Source organism: Canis aureus, chromosome 2 (assembly GCF_053574225.1).
Source record: "Canis aureus isolate CA01 chromosome 2, VMU_Caureus_v.1.0, whole genome shotgun sequence".
Classification (NCBI taxonomy): Eukaryota; Metazoa; Chordata; class Mammalia; order Carnivora; family Canidae; genus Canis; species Canis aureus.
In genome coordinates this window covers 48,331,281-48,348,832 of record NC_135612.1, presented here as the reverse complement: position 1 = coordinate 48,348,832, position 17,552 = coordinate 48,331,281, and the positions used below count along the sequence as shown (strand labels likewise).

Here is a 17,552-nt window from a genome sequence, read left to right as displayed (position 1 = left end):
CATCCCCAAGTGGCTATCTGGAGCAGTGTCACTCTTCAATCTTACCCCCACAGATCCATGTTGGACATGAAGCATAAGGAGAGAGCAAACTTTAACCGCTACTTGGGGGTTAACCTGGTATTAATCTAGCCTAACTAGACAAGTACAATACCTGAATAATTCCAACACCTTCTCTTGCAGAGCCTAGACTTGGCTCAGAATCCTGAAACATTTATTTTAGCTCAACAACTTCCAATGATTAAAACACTTCCTACTTTTGTTTATTCAGTCAATAAATATTTGCTGCCTACCAGCCGTATGCCAGGTGTATTCATTTCCGTGGCAGCTGTAAAGACTAGGTGTCTTACATGGATAGAACTGGAGGGTATTATTCTGAGTGAAGTAAGTCAATTGGAGAAGGACAAACATTATATGGTTTCACTCATACGGGGAATATAAAAAATAGTGAAGGGGAATAAAGGGGAAGGGAGAGAAAATGAATGGGAAATATCAGTGAGAGCGACAGAACATGAGAGACTCCTAACTCTGGGAAACGAACAAGGGGTGGTAGAAGGGGAGGTGGGCAGGGGGGATGGGGTGACTGGGTGATAGGCACTGAGGGGGCACTTGACGGGATGAACACTGGGTGTTAGCTATATGTTGGCAAATCGAACTCCAATAAAAAAATAATAAAAATAAATTTTCAAAAAGTAAAAAGTAACAGTAACAAAAGAGACTAGGTGGCTTACATTGGATAGCTTAAAATAAGAGAAATTTATTCTCTTACAATTTTGAGGCCAGTGGTCTAAAATCAAGGTGTCAGCAGGCCATGCTCTGTTTAGAAGCTCTAGGATAGAATCCATTCTTTGCCTCTTCCAGCTTCTAGTGTCTGTTGGCATTGCTTGGCTTGTGGTCACATCACTCAAATCTCTACCTCTATAGTCCTATTGCTTCCTCTTTTTGTCTTTTCTCCTGTATGTCCATTATAAGGACATTTGTCATTGGATTTAAGCCTATCCAAATAATACAGGATGATCTCCACATCTCAAAATCTGAACTTAATTACATCTGCAAAGACCCATTTTCCAAATAAGATCACATCCACAGGTTATGGGTATTAGAAAATGTACATATCTTTTGAAGGACCACCATTAAACTCATTACAGCAGGCATGGTGCTAGACCCTGGCAATATGTAGTAACAAAACAAACGAAGCATTTGTGGAGCTTACCTGTCTAGTTAGGGAGATAGGCATTAATCAAATAATTGCACAAATAAATGTTCAAGTGCTAGAAAAGAAAAATGCAAGTTGCTAGGAGCCAAGTCTAGGCCAAGAAAGGAAGTTTTCCACTAGGATGTGATGCTTGAGCTGAAACCTAAAAAGTGAACATGCCTGGCACTACTTCAGACCCTGGTATGAAAAGCAGGTAAAGCATTTCATGCACAAGGAAAATTCCACTCAAAGCCCATTGGAGAGGGGAGTGGGGCTAATGCTCAGAAAGCAGGAGAAAAGATGAAAGTTTAGGACTTTGCTCTAAAAACAAAGTTCTAAAAAATTTGCATAGTCTTTACACTATGCAAATAAGTGACCTAAGCAGAATTGTGTTTTTTTTTTTAAGATTTATTTATTTATGAGAGAGAGAGAGAGGCAGAGACACAGGAGGAGGGAGAAGCAGGCTCCATGCACCGGGAGCCCGACGTGGGATTCGATCCCGGGTCTCCAGGATCACGCCCTGGGCCAAAGGCAGGCGCCAAACCGCTAAGCCACCCAGGGATCCCAGAATTGTGTTTTAAAACATCACTCTAGCTTATAGGAAAACAAGAGTGGGAGTCAAGGGGTCAGCTTAGGAAGGCATTGCAATGAGGTGACAAATGATGTCCTAGCCCAGAAAGATGACAATAGGAAAGGACAAAAAGAAGCCAAATTTTAGAGATATTTTAGAACTAAAATCAACAGACAAAATGATGTCCCTGAAAATGGAAAAGTAAGAAACTCCAAAAAAATAATTTTGAAGGTGGCAAAAACGTTGAGAATCAACTTTTTCAGAACTCTGGAAACTAATCAAAAACTTAAAACAACCAGAGCAATGTTAAATTAGAAATGAAGCCACTAAATTTTTGTAAAAGAGCACTGTGGCATTTTAACTTACCTACCTGCTATCTCCCTAGCTTGTCAGCAGCAATAGGAATGGTGGCACACATTCCTACTGTGGCTTGCTGGTGTCAGAAGAGGAAGAAATGTTGGTCTCATTCTCCAGGAATTGTGGTTGTGTGATTTGATCCGGCTGGTGGATCCTTGAGGAATTAGTCTTGGCAATTTCTCATGATTAAAGCAGCCTTCTGGGTGGTGTTGTCAAAAGCACCCAAAGGTAAATGTTCTAACCACAGCTGCCAGGGGCAGGAAATGGCAGACGAGTAAGCAATGGATGGACTGAGGAGCTTGGGAAGAAAAAGCTCAGAATGCATGGGGAGGATGCAAAACTATTGGAGCTAATAAATGAATTCAGATAAGTTACAGTTTACAAGATTGACACACATAAATCTACTGTATTTCTATACACCTGCAATGAACAATCTGTAAAGGAAAATAAGAAGACAATTCCATGTTTAATAGCATCTAAAAGGATAAAATACTTAGGGACTAAATTTAACCAAGGAGGTATAAGAATTGTATGCTAAATACTACAAAATATTGCTCAAAGTAATTAAATAGCTAAATAAATGGAAATATATCCTATGTTCGTGGATTAAAAGACAATATTTTAACATGGCAATACTCCCTGAAGCAATCTAAAAATTCAACTCAACCTCTACTAAAAATCTCAGTGAACTTTTTTGTAGAGATGGAAAGGATGATCCAAAAATTCATATGAAATCACAAGGGACTCAAAAATACAACCTTGAAAATAAAGAAGAAATTTGAAGAACACATGCATCTCAATTTCAAAACGTAGTACAATGCTAAGAATAGTCAAAATAGTGTAGTAGGCATAGAGATCAATGGAACAGAATTAAGAGTCCAGAATATAAGCCATACATCTTTAGGCAACTAATTTTTTTACAAGGGTACCAAGACCAATTAATAAAGAATCATTCTTTCAACAAATGGTGTTAGCTAGACAATTGGATAGCTATATGTGAAAGAATGAAGTTGGACCTTTACCTCACATCATAAACAAAAGTTAACTCAAAAAGGATCAAAGACCTAAATATAAGAGCTAAAAGTAAAACTCTTTGAAGAAAACACTAATAAATCTTCATGATCTTAAATTTGGCAACAGATTCTTAGATAGGACAGCAAAAGCAGCAATGAAATAGAAAACAAAATAGAAAAAATAAATCAGACTTTATCAAAATTTAAGACTTTATCAAAGAACACTATAAAGAGAGTAAAAAAAGACAACCCACAGACTGGGAGAAAAATATTTTTAATCATATACCCAGTAAATGTCTAGCTCCAGAATACATAATAAACAATTACAGGTCAATGACAAAGAGTCAACCCCATTAAAAAATGGCCAAAGGACTTGAATAGACATTTAAAAAGATATACAAATGACCAACAAATGCATGAAAATATGCTCAACATCATTAGTCATTAGGAAAATGCAAACCAAAATCACAAGTTACCACTTCACACTTATAGAAACTAACAAGCGTTGGCGAGGATGTGGAGAAATTGGAGTCCTCATACATTGCTTGCGGTGATTTGAAATGGTGAAGCCAAAATGGAAAACAGTGTGGCGGCTCCTCAGTAAGTTAAACATAGAATTACCATATGACCCAGATATTCCACTCTGGTATATACACCCAAAGGAATTGGAATCACATATTTAAACAAAAACTTACAAATATTCATAGCAACACTACTCACAATAGCCAAAAGGTGGAAACAACTCAAATCCCATTAACTAGTAAATCGATAAATCAAATGCGGTGTGTCCCTACAATGGACTACCACTCTGCCTTAAAAAGAAATAAAATACTGACATGTATTATAACATGGATAAACCCTGAAAACATTACACTAAGTGGGAAAAGCTAGACACAAAGGCCATATATTGTATAACTCAAGTCACATGAAATATCCAGAATAGGCAAATCCACAGAGGTAGAAAGCAGCTGAGTCATTGCCAGGGGCTAGGGGCAGAGGGGAATGGAATGATATTGGTGATGACTTACAATCAACAATTGTAAATGTAGAAAATGCCATGGATTGTATATTTTAAATTTATTAAAATGGTGACTATAATGTATATTTTGCCACAATTTAAAAAAAAGCAACTAAAAAGAAAACACAACAGGTCTTAGTAGTACAGCAAACATAAAAGGTGAAGGAAATGGGATAGACAAAGATCACGCTCAGGTTGTCAGCCACCACAACTTGATGGAAGATGCATGTGGAAGTTTGAAAACATGGCAGCAAAATGTGTTAATACTTACTAATAGGTGGGGTCTTTGATGCCTCCACCTGAATCTGGACTCTGTGACTGTTTGAGCAATAAAATATATCAGTAATGAGGCTGTACCAGTTTCCAGGCTCAGGTCTTAAGAAAATGTCAGTTTCCACTTCCTGACTCTTGGGGCACTTGCTTTGGAACCCAAACGCTGTGCTATGAGGAAGCACACTGCTCCATTAAGAGATCTATGAACTGAAAGCCACCACCAACTTGCCAGCCATGTGAATAAGTTATCTTGAAAGCGAACCTTCCCATCCCAATAGAGCACCAGAGCTGTCATATGGAACAGAGACAAGTTGTCCCCATTGAGCCCTGCCCAAATCACAGACTCATGAGCAAAATAAATGACTGTTATCCTAAGCCACTAGGTTTTGGACAGAGCAATAGTATCGAAAATGGTGTGACTTTGTCTTATGATTCAGAGACAGAAGAGCTCCCACTGCTCCCTAAGGAAGATCTCTATTAAGTACATCACTCTTCACTTCATCATCTTTATTGGTTTTTATTTGGGGACTACCTAAGTCAAAGGATCCGAAATTCTGCCTTTGCCTTGACCGCTTGGCATTCTGGTTTCGGTTTACATAGTTTTGAGTTTTCCTATACTGATTGTATTTCTATTAAACCTCTGGTTGGTGTAAAAAAAAAATGGGGTGGGGGGTCAGATCAGACTCTGGGTTGGGAGGGGGAATGTCAACTCCTAGCTCACCAAAGCCACAGGAGGGATGGGAAGGATGCACAAAACAGTCAAGGATGTCCCAGGGCATAAGGGCAATACATTGAGAATGCCTACTACATTCAACTTGTGATGGGGGGGAAGAAAGAAGTTCGTGATATAGACCCATCAAGTATATTCCGTGCCCCCAGAATATTGGAGAAATCAGTGAAATTCCACACTAGTGGAAATGGTCCAGATGGGCGGCCAAACACAGGTCCCCAATCAGCGGGGCACTAGTCTTACCTTGTGACACCACTCTTCTTTCCCCATCTTGGAAGAAAATGCCTGCTGTCATTGGGTTGTGCCACTTTCATCAAATCTTCTTTGAGCCCTTCTTGCCTTCCCAGAACCTTTAGCCATCAGCTACAATCCCCTTAGAGGGTCTTAGAGGGACTATAACCTGCAGCTTTACCTGTTCACTTGTTGAAGGTGGGCCTCCTCTACCTGCCACTAAGGGGTTCAGTTTCACCTAAGCCCTTTGGCTTTCCTACAACACACACTACAAGTCATCACCACTAAACAAAAACCCTAGAAAAAGGAAATAAAGAAACCCAATGCCAGCCTCTCTTTTCTGAGCTGAGGAGGAGAAAAGAGGTCCTTTTCTCTTAACCTATTTTTCTTATAATCCACCCTGTTATATCAACTTCATGCCTGCATTTTTCAATAGTACAACTATTGCAGGCACAAAGCTCTTTATATATATATATATATATATATATATATATATATATATATATATATCACATTTTTCTCAAACTGTGTGCCAGAGAAACAATTTTCAGATATTTAATATCAGAATAAAAGAAGTTTCCTACCAAAAACTGGATTGAGTTCTAAAAAGATGTCTATACCTTGGATGAAGTAATCAGAACACATTTTCCCCCAAAAAATAATGCAATTGGTTGTGTTAAGGTTCCAAGTCTAGCCCATAGAAACTTATATAAACTAACAACAATGCATTTGAAGAGTAGGAAGTAATACTACAAAAATTAGTAACTAAGTCACAACACCACAGAATGGATAGAAAATCATTTATTAACTTGAATTCAGTTACTTCAGGAAAGGCAGGCCTAACCAGAGGGTGCACACAGAGGATTTCTGGGACTTCTGAATCCTTTGAGGTGTGTTTTTAAATTCCTAAGAAAATCTATAGAGAATTGATTTTTAATGTAATCATTAAATTTACTTTTATACATCAAAATAAAATGCTTTTACACAATGAAGGAAACCATCAACAAAACAAAAAAAAAGTAGTGAATGGAGAAGATATTTGCAAATGATAAATGATAAATATATCTGATAAGGAGTTAATATCCACAATATATAAAGAACTTCTAAAATTCAACACCAAAAGCAAACAGACAATTTGATTAAAAAGTGGGCAGAGGGCCCAACTAGACATTTTTTTTTTCAAAGAAGACATACAGACGGCCAACAGACACATTAAAAGGTGCTAAACATCGCTTATCAGGGAGATGCAAATCAAAACCACAATGAGATATCACCTCATACCTGTCAGAATGACTAGAATTAAAAAGACAAGAAATAACAAGTGTTTGTGAGGTTATGGAGAAAAAGGAACCCCCATGCAGTTGGTGGGAATGTAAATTGATGCAGCCACTATGGAAAACAATATGGAGGTTCTTCAAAAAATTAAAAATAAAAGTACTGTAAGATCCAGCAATTCCATTTTGGGGAATATATCCAAAGGAAATGAAAACATTAATTCAAAACAATATATGCAGTCTTACGTTTATTGCATCATTATTTACAATGGCCAAGATATAGAAGCAACCCAGTGTTTATCCATAGATGAATGGATAAAGGAGATGTGGTATATATATGTGTGTATATACAATGGAATACTGATCAGCCATAGAAAAGAATGAGTTCTTGCCATTTGCAACAACATGGTTGGACCTAGAGGGTGTTCTGCTAAGTGAAATAAGTCAGACAGAGAAAGATATATATCATATAATTTCACTTATATGTGGACCCAAAGAAGCAAAACATGATAAAAAAAAAAACAAACACTCATAAATACAAACTGGTGGCTGTGGGCAAAATAAATTAAGAGGTACACACTTCTAGCTGTTAAAAAATCATTACTTTTAAAGGAGCACTGAAGAATAAGGAAAAGCTCAAGACCCTGCAATATTGGCCCTAAAAGAGACCCCTCCCCCATGAATGCATTCATTGTAGAGATCAGGGTTTGGGGTGCCAAGCAGACTAGGAGCTTGAGCGAAGAAACTCATGTTTCTACCATTTACCAAATGTCTGCCATTTACCAGCTCGTGCTAGGGGACAAACGACCTCCCTCTGTGTGTACCTCCACTTTGCTGGTCACAGAACCAGCATGTGGCAAACACATGAGAATAGTCGAGGCCATGAGAAAGTGCAAGCAACACAACATTGTCCTCCACTCCTTCTCTTCTTTGGGCAGTGGCCACTTAACTGCCTTCAGGGCTGAGTTATTAGGGACAAGGTGCAAAGAGAAACCAAACACGGTCTTTGGAGAACGGATTGGAAGGCCGAGTCCTGGCATAAAAATAGTTTTGGAATAACCTTGCTAGAAGTATCCCTATTCCTGCCTCTACCACATCTACACCTTGGAGGGCAAGGGTATTGCCAGGGCAAGGCCAGCACCTAAGCTGAGAGCACAGTAAGAGTGACCCAAAGCCCACATGGGCTCCTGGGGACCAAGGCAAGTAGTCAGGCCAGAGAACATGCCCACAGGCCCAAAGCAATACTGTCCAAGGGCTGAAATGGACACAGAGGGCCTGACATCTCATAAAGTTTAGGAGGGGGAAGCCAAGATGATCACAGACAGAAGTGGCAGGGAGAAGGCCCACAGGCATCTCAAATTTGTCAGGGTTGGGACCCAGGGGAATAGCTCCCAAAACTACCACTCCCCTCTCCCTGGTCATTCCCCAGCCCCAATGACTGTTAAGGCTCTCAGATCTCAGGGGCAAATCCCTAGAGACAAGGGTGATAGGCTGTGAAGGAATAAAGCTGCTACATCCCAAGCATGCTCAGAAAACTCAGAGTGGCTGAATGATCATGAATGAAGTTTCCACTATTCAACAAAATGAGAGCTCTAGATACAAATTGAGTTGTAGGAAGTGTTCCGTAATCACCTGGGTTTGCGACTTAAGAAATCAATACCCAATGAGAGCACTGGGTAGCCAGCACCAGGTAGGTAATAAGCACTCAAAAGCCATTATCATGTTTACTATCATCTGGATGGGACTCTCTTTTCTTATTCCACTCTAGTCTCCTTTAAAATAAACAAGCCTGTCTCCACAGCTTCAACTGTTGTCCCGTGTCCCCGCTGCCACCCAACATCCATTTGGGACACTAGAGAAGCAGAGTCTGTTTCTCACAATTAACTCAGGGAGAGGACATCCCAGGACAGACTGGGTCTTGGCCAGTTTTTGCACAGGACCCTAAGGTCCTCCCCTCCTCCAGCCATCAGAAGCTCAGAAGTTGTCCTCCCTGTATCTCTCCATTCAAAGGAGCACCTAACAGCCCAGGGTTTGGGAGGATGGGGAGTTGCGGGTTAGGGGAGGGAATCTAACAGGTTCCATTTGCAAGCCGCAAGATAAGGACCTCTGTTCCACACCCACACCCCACCTCTCTTGGGGGTGAGGTACAATGAGTTGTTAGATGCAAATATATCAAAAGATTTATATAAATGAAAGCTTCTTTATTATGATAACAACCCCCCCCCCAGGATCATAGTAAAACATTTAAGGTGTGTAAATGCCAAGAAATTTGCCCTGAAAAAGAAAGCATTAGAGATAGCTTTTGTTCATTGAGATTTAAAATTTTGAAATATGTTACATTAAGTTCTGTTTATTGTGAAGGCAAATTTGCCACTTTTCATACTTTCAAGACATTTTTATAGACACTATCCCATCAATTGGAAGAGACAGGCAGGGAAGTGGCTCCAACCATCAGGCTCTCAGCACAGACCTCAGGCTCTATACGATGCTAGTATATCCTTCACTGTTGATAGGAGAACAGGTGGGCCTCTCTGCCAGGGAGGATGTGAAAAGAATTTTGAAAGAAACAGAATATACTCCATTGCAGCTTTAAAATCTTATTTTTATATGCCAGTTTCCCAGCTCCAGAGGATACCTGAACAGTAGAGGGAGGGAAACTGTAGGATCTCCATGCTAGCTACTCTCCAATGACATTTTTCCCAGACTCTGGACCTAGAAACAACCAAAAATGATTTGGTGAATGTACTGAAATGATTTATCGACCATTTACCAAGTTCACACTGTCATAAAGGGCACAGGGCTTAATGCTGAGTATTGATTAAAAGATACTGAAAAATTCCATTCCCATGTATTATCCCTAACGTCTTGCCAGAATCATCTGTCCCAAAACAAACCATCTTGTTTCCCAGGCATGCTGTCAGGTCAGGGAAAAGGAGTAAATTTTCCTTAAAAAAAAAAACTATAGAATCCCACAAAGGGAATACAGTTTTTAAGAACTGAAATAAAATTAGGGATAATAATTAGTCATTAACAAGGAGTCCTCAGCCCCGTCAAGCACAGTGCTAACGTTTCACATCTATTAACTCATTTAACCTTCACAGCAATCCTATGATTCAGCCCCATTTTACAGATGAGAAAACCAAGGAACAGGAAGAATAAAGCATTTGTCTGTGGTCACAGAGGCCAAGTAGGGACCCAAGCCCAGGTAGTAGGGCTCAGAGTCCATGTGCTTAACGGCTACCCTCTGCCTTTTTACACAAGCTGCTCTGGATTGAAAATGCTGAATCCAGTGACAGTGGCTTCACCTCCCAAGTGAATCTGTACGTGTGATGTGGTTACAAATGATCCTGATGGCTACGTTATAGACCTTGACAAACCATACTTGAGCTTATCTAAAACAATAGCCAGTTGGATACATGCTAGAACTTTAAAATAGTGATGCTGGTCTTGGCAGACCAGGTTCTCAAACATACCACCTGATGACCATTATCAAGCCCCTGTGCCTATAACTGGGTGAAAAACCAGGATATTTAACTCGTGCTTTGGGGACAGAAATTCTAGAAATGAATTCTTTCTCATAAGTTCTTAGTTCACAGGAGACCAGACATAACTTGATAGCACCATGCTAACCACTGGGATGTCTCAGCCAGGCCCACTCCAGCTCCCAGAAATGCTCAACTTCATCCCCTAACTTTGGAGATTCTCCTTGTGCCAGGCCAGGACCTGCAGACATTCTCTGCTCAAGATCCAGTCTCCACTCACAGGCAGTGACACCGGAGTGGCCAGCCAGGGTCCCTCTGAGAAACACACAAATACAGATGAACTCATCAGTCCCAAAGGGGCCGCCCTTTGCCCAGAGGCCGTGGGGTTCCTTGGTGGGCTTTCCAGGGCCCTCCAGCTCTCATCTACCAGGAAGAGGGTCTTAGAGGCTGCCCCCCTCATAGTCTCATTACAGCCAGAAACCTTACCTCTCACTTTTCCCTCCATTTCTGCTGAGTTCTCTTATGCCAGTTTGCCCATCTCAGAGGCTGTCAGGAGCCCCAAGAGAAAAAGAAAGAGCCATCATAGGTCACTGCATACTTTCGGGCCAAACACCAAGTTCCCAAAGGAGAATCTTAGTTCTCAGCCTTCCCATGCCAGGAACCGCTGACAGAGGAGCCCGGCAAGGCACCAAGTAGCTGCTACTGAGCCTCTGAAAGGGCACGGGAGCCTCAGGTGGCTACAAGTCCAGGGAGCTTACAGGGTGGCAATCTGTCCTTTCTTTAGGATTCATTTCCACTAGAAGGGCTCACCTCTGAGAGCCTGTCGAAGGCCCAGGCAGGTAGGAACCAGGGGCTGCCCTAGGGGCAATGGCTCCTATGCTTCTCAACTGACTCTCCTTGGGAAAGGCAGGCGCCCTGCCATCTTGTCTGCAGCTGGAGGTGTAGACAAAGTGTATCAAGCCTCTCTCCTCCCCAGGGCTGGCAGGTTTTCAGCACCGTTGTGGAGGCCAGGCTCCATCGCTGGGCTCCATCCTCACTGCCTGGTGAGCATCCCTGGTCACTCCGACCGAGCCACAAAAGAAATGTCCCTCAGGCTGATGAATACCCCCTCCTCGTTCTTCCTTGTCTCCTCAGAAGCACCTCCTGCCCCTCAACCCTCTGTCGTCCTTGACTACCATAATCAACAGAGCAACCAGCCTCAGCCTCAGCCAAATCTCAGGCCCATTTCCAAGTGTTGTCCCTGGGTTCATCCACACACATTTTCCTGCAAGCTTCCTCTGCCTTTTTGGGCCCTAAGCTCTGTCTCTTTTGTGGATGCTAGGGCTTATGGTCCATATCAGGCTAGAGACTTTCTCTCAATGAAGAAACGCTCATGGTCATCTCAACATCCCCTGGCGCTTGAACACCAGGACTTGGCCTCTTGCCTGGGTGGTAGGCACTTTCTCTCTTTACTGCCACCTCTGGGGATCAGGTCAGGGTTCTTCTCACCGCCTATCAGCCACTAGGGATGGAGGGGGGCTCTGGAGTCCCACACTGAGGTGACTTTCCCAGGCACACACTTTGGCCCCTGTGTGCTTCACAGAACCACATCAGCCTCCTCCAGATGCCTGGCCTGCCTTGCTCAGTGGTCCTGTCTACCCACCCTTCAGCATCACCCCACCTTCCTCCCAAGACTGGCAAGTTCCCAGAGTTCTGAGAAATTCACTTTCCAAGCAAGGTCCTTAGGCCCTCATGTCCTTGGCCAAAGGCCAAGATCTTGTTGGGTTTCCAGCTCTTGTTATATGGTAAGGGTAAAGGGGGTAGGGTAGCCTTCAACATAGAATGGAATGACATGGAAGGAGGAGACTCTAAGAACAAGACCTGAGCCCCTCCCCTGGTCATCTGCTCCCCCAGATCATGATTTGCTCTTTCCAAGTAGATGTCTCACGCAGTAAGTCCTCCTGTGTCTTCTCCTCTGGCCCTGACCTTGAAGGGAGACCTGCTCTTGTGCCTCCTGGACTACCTACTGCCATAAACTTGAACACTGATGCCAGAATCACCAGAATTTCCTCAAAGGACACTCAGCAGCAGGAACTCTCTTTTGCCAGGAACTGGCCCTGGCCCAACAGTCTCCAGGCTGAGAAACCCATAGCAGCTCTCCTGGCAACAATATCACTGTCAGTTGTAAACCAATCAGTTGGGGATCACCCTCTTTCTCTCCCCTTGTGGATGCCCTAGGAAGGAAATTCCAGGATTTCAGACTCTTGGGGCCCTTGCTCCCAGAGCTCAACGCCCCAATTAGGTACCTGGCAGCTGTAAGAGCTCACACTTCTGCCAAAATGACAGGGCTCTTATGGATGGGTCCAATCCATTTTCTGACCCCATGAAATGACCACTCTGCATTCAGTCTGGACATGGGTCAGGTGTACCATACCTCCCAACACACACACACACACACACACACACACACACACACACCTTGGCAATCCCCCCCCCCCTCGCCGCCCAGACAGGGCAGGAAAGCGACGAGGCACAGGTGTAGAAGGAAGACCTGGAGGAAGAGAAAGCCAGTGGCCTCCCACTGAGTCTGGCTTAGGGCTCTAGGTGCAGATGATTTGGCCTCAGAAGATTACCCTCCCATGGAGGAAACAGTTGGAATTCATAGGAACTCTGTGAGCTCGAGTTTCCTCAAGAGTAGCACGAGGACACTGGACTCTATGACCCCCAAGTGTCCTTCTGTGGTAGACAGAATAATGCCTCCCCGCCAGAAGCCCTCCATGCCTTACTCCCCAGAACCTGTGAATATGTTACATGGAAAGAGGGAGTTACATGGACATCTTAGATGGAATTTAGGCTGCTAATCAGGTAACCTCGAGATAGGGAAGTTATCCTTGATTATCTGGTTGAGCCTAGTGTAATCTCAAGTGTCCTTATAAGTTGAAAGAGGGAGGCAGGAGTAGGGTCAGGGTCAGAATCAGAAAGAGATTTGAAGATGCTAGCTTTGAAGGTGGAGGAAGGGACCATGAGTCAAGGGATGTGGGGGTCTCCTAGAAAAAGGCAAGAAAACTCTTCTTCTCTAGAGCCTCTGGAAGGAACACAGCCCTGCCAACACCTAGATTTTAGCCCAGGGGAAATCCACTTTGAACTTCTGACTTCCAAAACAGTTAAGATGGTAAGTTTGTGTTGTTTTAACCCACTCATCTTGGTGTAATTTGTTACAGCTGCTGTAGGTCCCTAACATCCATGCCCCAATTTCCCATTAGCTTTACCCTTTCCATCAGAATTCCATCTCCTCTCTAAGTCCTGGATCCCCAGGTAGCAGCACCGCTAGGAGTCAGGGTCCCAATCCTGGGGCAAACTCCTACCAAACATTCAAAATAGAGGCGTATAATGTCCTACATTTATAGAGGACCTTGCTTTTTTTTTTTAATTACTTCATTAAAAATTTACTGTGTTTTATCAGTGTTTTTATGAGCCAATTACTGAGCTGGTCCCTACAGATGCAAAGCCAAGTGGACATCATCCTTTCCCTCAAGGAATTCACTGTCTAGTTGGAAAAAGAAACACAGAAGCAACTACCTAGAATCCTTGGATGTTTTGGAAATAAGACTAGAGTTGGATCAGCCCAGCCCCCATTGATGGAAACAGCTATTGGCAAGAGAGCGATGTTCATGGACTACATGGGCTTCAACCTCCTAGGGTAGAGCAATGGCACTGGGCTATGCTATGGAGCCTGCCTAGGCACGTGCATTCTTTTAAAAAAAAAAATCTAATGAATAATTCTGAGTCACAACAGGGACACTAACCCACTGAAAGATCTTTTCATGTTTTACATTGTGTCAAATGTTCTTTGTACTTTTGTCCCAGGTAGATGGTAAATTCCAGTATCAGGGAGCAGTAAAATAAAATCACTGCTTAAGAGCACAATCATCCTTTTCCTTTTCCTGATTCTCAAAACATTTCAAACTCATGTATATTCTTTATGTATACGGACAAGAATAACTCAAACTTGGGTCATTCTTCTTTGTTTGATTGGGGTTTTTTGTTTTATTTGAACCTGAGCAAAATTGCCTTTAGAACCTGGAAGCAAATATGCTGCACAAAATACTTAACTGACAAAGGAAATTTGACTAAATCCATCCCCTTTGTAGCATGTTGGCTGCCGAAATGGCCAAATTGGCAATTTGTCAGGAAGAAAACTGGCAAACCTTTTAGATGAGATGTCTAAGAAAATATAATTGTTTAATGGAAGCAAGGGTTTACTGCTTTTTTACAATAACATAGATATTTTCTGAACCCAACCAGGTGAAACCGTGCATGAGGAGTTAGGAGTCAACAGAGTAAGGAGCAGAGCTACTATTACAAGCTGTCCATAAACATTTCCAGGGGCAGGCATTCTTCCTCGCCTCGTGTTATTTTCTTTAGCCTCAGTTTCTAAACCTACAACATGAAGGAGTATTGCCAAGACCCAGCAAGAAAGGGCCCTGGTGGTTTCTACGATTTTGATGTTACAAAACATCCTGGTACCTGAAATGCAGATTGTCACAGGTCAGAGGGCTTGGCCTGCCACTCACACCTTGAGCATCTGCCCAAACTCTCCAATTATTTACACCTCCACCATATTCTTTTTTGAGTGGGTCACTTCTTGATCCCCAGAGACAATGCCTGTGGGGTTTTGATGCAACTGAGGCATAAGCAGAAGGGAAAAGACAGAGTACAGGAGCCATGAAAGTTTAGAGGAACCTGCTTCCAGATGAACTACGTTTCTCATGTGTCTCCAGAGAGACCCAGTGCTTTGGAAGAGAAATGGAAGAGCCAGTTGCCAATGGTCGATCACTGCCACTTAGGAGAGGCTAGAAAAAGACACTAGCATCAAGCATTGGAGTGAAAACCTCCTTGTTACTTTCAAGTTTTCGGAGTATCCGTGAAATCTGATAGTGAAAGGAGTTGGAAGCTCTGCTGTTCACTGCGCTCTAGGTCTCCTTTTTACCTCCCTCCCCAGCCCTACCCCCATCAAGCCATCTTGCTCGCCAGCCCCCCAGCAGGGAGGCCAGAGGAGGGTACCCGCTGGATACTGGCTAGGGCTACAGCTCTTCCCACTGAGCCTTGTGCCCCTCGGCACCCAGCCCCAGGGAACGGTCCTGCACCGTTCTGCCCGTTGTCTCTTCCTTTGAAAGACCACTGCCCTGGACTCTCAAAGCAGCAGCCATTGTCTCCTTCCCCTCATTTCATCTCAGCATAGAGCTCTTCATCTGTGTCACACATCGCAGGGTTGCAGGCATGGAGTCAAAGCGCTGAACCATGAGCATCCCAGTCACTTGGGGTCTAAATCCCTCGTGTGCTCACAGCAGCAGCACCCAGAGTCATCAGCCAAGAAGCCACAAGACTCAGTACATCATTTTCAAATCCAAGGACACAAAGAAGTATAAGACATGGGCTCCTCTTTGGGTAAAAATGCCACTCCGGCAGAGAGTAGCATCGCTCCACACTGAGGGGTGGTGAAGAGTGGGGCGGTGGCTCATCACATCAAGCCAGTCTGTGGGTAGAGCTGAGCCTGTGACCTCGACCGGCTAGCCATGTCCTTATCAGAGTAAAAAGTTTTAACATGACTTGGATGCTTGAGAAGGAGAGCATCTAGGCAAGGGACAGAGGCCTGAGCAGGAAGCGAGAGCCCCTCCAGCACGTGCCATGGCATACGAGACTGCAGAGTGTGTGTAGGACAGTGGGGAAAAGGATGTGAAAAAAAAAGCTGGGACCAGACTAGGGGGAGTCATATAAAGCCGAGCTAAGGAGATAGGACTTTACTCTGTTGGCAGTGGGAAGTCACTGGAGGTTTCAGAGGGAGGGTTCTGTTCTCCTGCTAAGCGCAGTTTGAGAAAAATGGCTCTGACAAGGTGTGTGGAGTGGATTGGTGGATGGAAGGGTCTGAAGACCGAGACAGTGTGGTGGGTAGACTGGTGATCCTCAAAAGTCCATGGGCACCCAGAACCTCAAAATGTGACCTTATTTGGAAATAGGGTCTTTGCAAATGTAATTAGCTAAGATGAGATCATACTGGATGGGATGGGACCTAAATCCAGTGACTCTTGTCTTTATAGGAGGAAGAGAGGACACCTAAAGACACATACAGAGAGGAAAACACCATATAAAGACAGAGGCAGAGGCTGGAGTGACGTATCCACAAACCAAGGAAAGCCAAGGGTGGACAGCAGCTACCAGGAGCTAGGAGAGAGAGGAGGGGCATGGAATGTTCTCTCTCTCAGAGCCTCTGGAACGAACCAACCTGGCTGACACCCTGACTTCTGACTTCTGGCTTACAGAACTGTGAGATAATACATTTCTGTTGTTTTAAGCCACCTGGTTTGTGCTAACTGGTTATAGCAGCCCTGGTACCCTCAATGCAGAGACCAATATAGAACCTAGCTGGGGTGCAGGCTCTGGAAATGGTGCCTGAGACAAAAAGCAGGGCCTCAGAGAAGAGAAAAAAAAAATCAGTATTTGAAAAGACTTATCCACGAGAATAACCGGGGAACAAGTGAGCTGCAGCAGCAAGATCCTACTCCAAATTTGCAGAGATTGAGGACTTGCAACCTTGGCCAGCTCCCTGGGGTGTGAATTTCAAGGGAGCTGACAGTCCTTGAGGGTAGGTGCGTTGGGTGGGGGGTGGGCAGGGGTTAAATGTGGCCTCAGAAACTGAGGAGTCAAGCTGGCAGCCAGGCAGGGCAACCTCCAGCAATCCTAACCCAAGACAAGTAACTTCATACTGTAAACCAAATTATATTATTTCTTTGTATCTCTTTTGGGGGAAAAAAAAGAAAGAAAGAAAACTCTAGTCTGGAAAATGGCCTGGCGTCCCCAGTGTGGGGAAAAAAAAAAAAAAAAGGCCAAAGAGAAGCAACTCCCTTTGGGGGCAGCATGGTAGAAGCAGGGACTTTCCAGAGAGTCTCTAAGGCAGGGTGAATGCAAAAGGATATACAGCCCCTCCAACAGCCCGCTTTCCCCTCCAGTGCCGATTTTGCAAGGCTGGGAACAGATCAATGAGGCAATGGCAGGTTTCCTCAGTGCTCTAGCTGGCACATGTTGCAAGCAGCCCTCCGCCTCCTTTCTGCAATCAGGAATCATGCAGCCCTGCATCTGGGGGCACAAGGACACATGCTTTCCCCTCAAAGCCTATGTCAGGGGCAAAGTCTAGGGAGAGGGGGATTGCACTCACTCAAAAGACCATTCACCCCCCTCCACCCTGTTCCTGGAAACCCTCCCAGTGCACCCAGATGCTGTCAGTAAAGAACCCGCAGTATTGCCTCTTAAAAGGAGGAGAACAAACAGAAGCCCAGCCCATGTACCAGTTGTCCCTGGACCTCGCCTACAGGTTCCTCCAGTTCTCTCAAAGCTTCCCGCTCCTCATGGTCAGGGAGTTTCTGAAAATTCTGAG

At 43.8% G+C, this 17,552-nt stretch overlaps 1 long non-coding RNA gene across 3 annotated transcripts; it reads right to left on the bottom strand.

Moving 5' to 3' along the window:
- Positions 1–8,989: 8,989 nt before the first annotated feature.
- On the bottom strand, positions 8,990–13,916 carry LOC144297252 (uncharacterized). 3 transcript variants are annotated; one of them, XR_013364327.1, is made up of 5 exons: positions 13,700–13,916; positions 10,952–11,194; positions 10,628–10,687; positions 9,295–9,371; positions 8,990–9,190 (listed from the first exon to the last, which is right to left on the bottom strand). It is a non-coding gene; the product is annotated as an uncharacterized LOC144297252 (long non-coding RNA). The 3 variants fall into 3 exon arrangements; XR_013364325.1 differs by lacking the exon at positions 13,700–13,916 and having other exon boundaries at positions 10,952–12,420; XR_013364326.1 differs by lacking the exons at positions 10,628–10,687; positions 13,700–13,916 and having other exon boundaries at positions 10,952–12,420.
- Between the last annotated feature and the right edge of the window lie 3,636 nt (positions 13,917–17,552).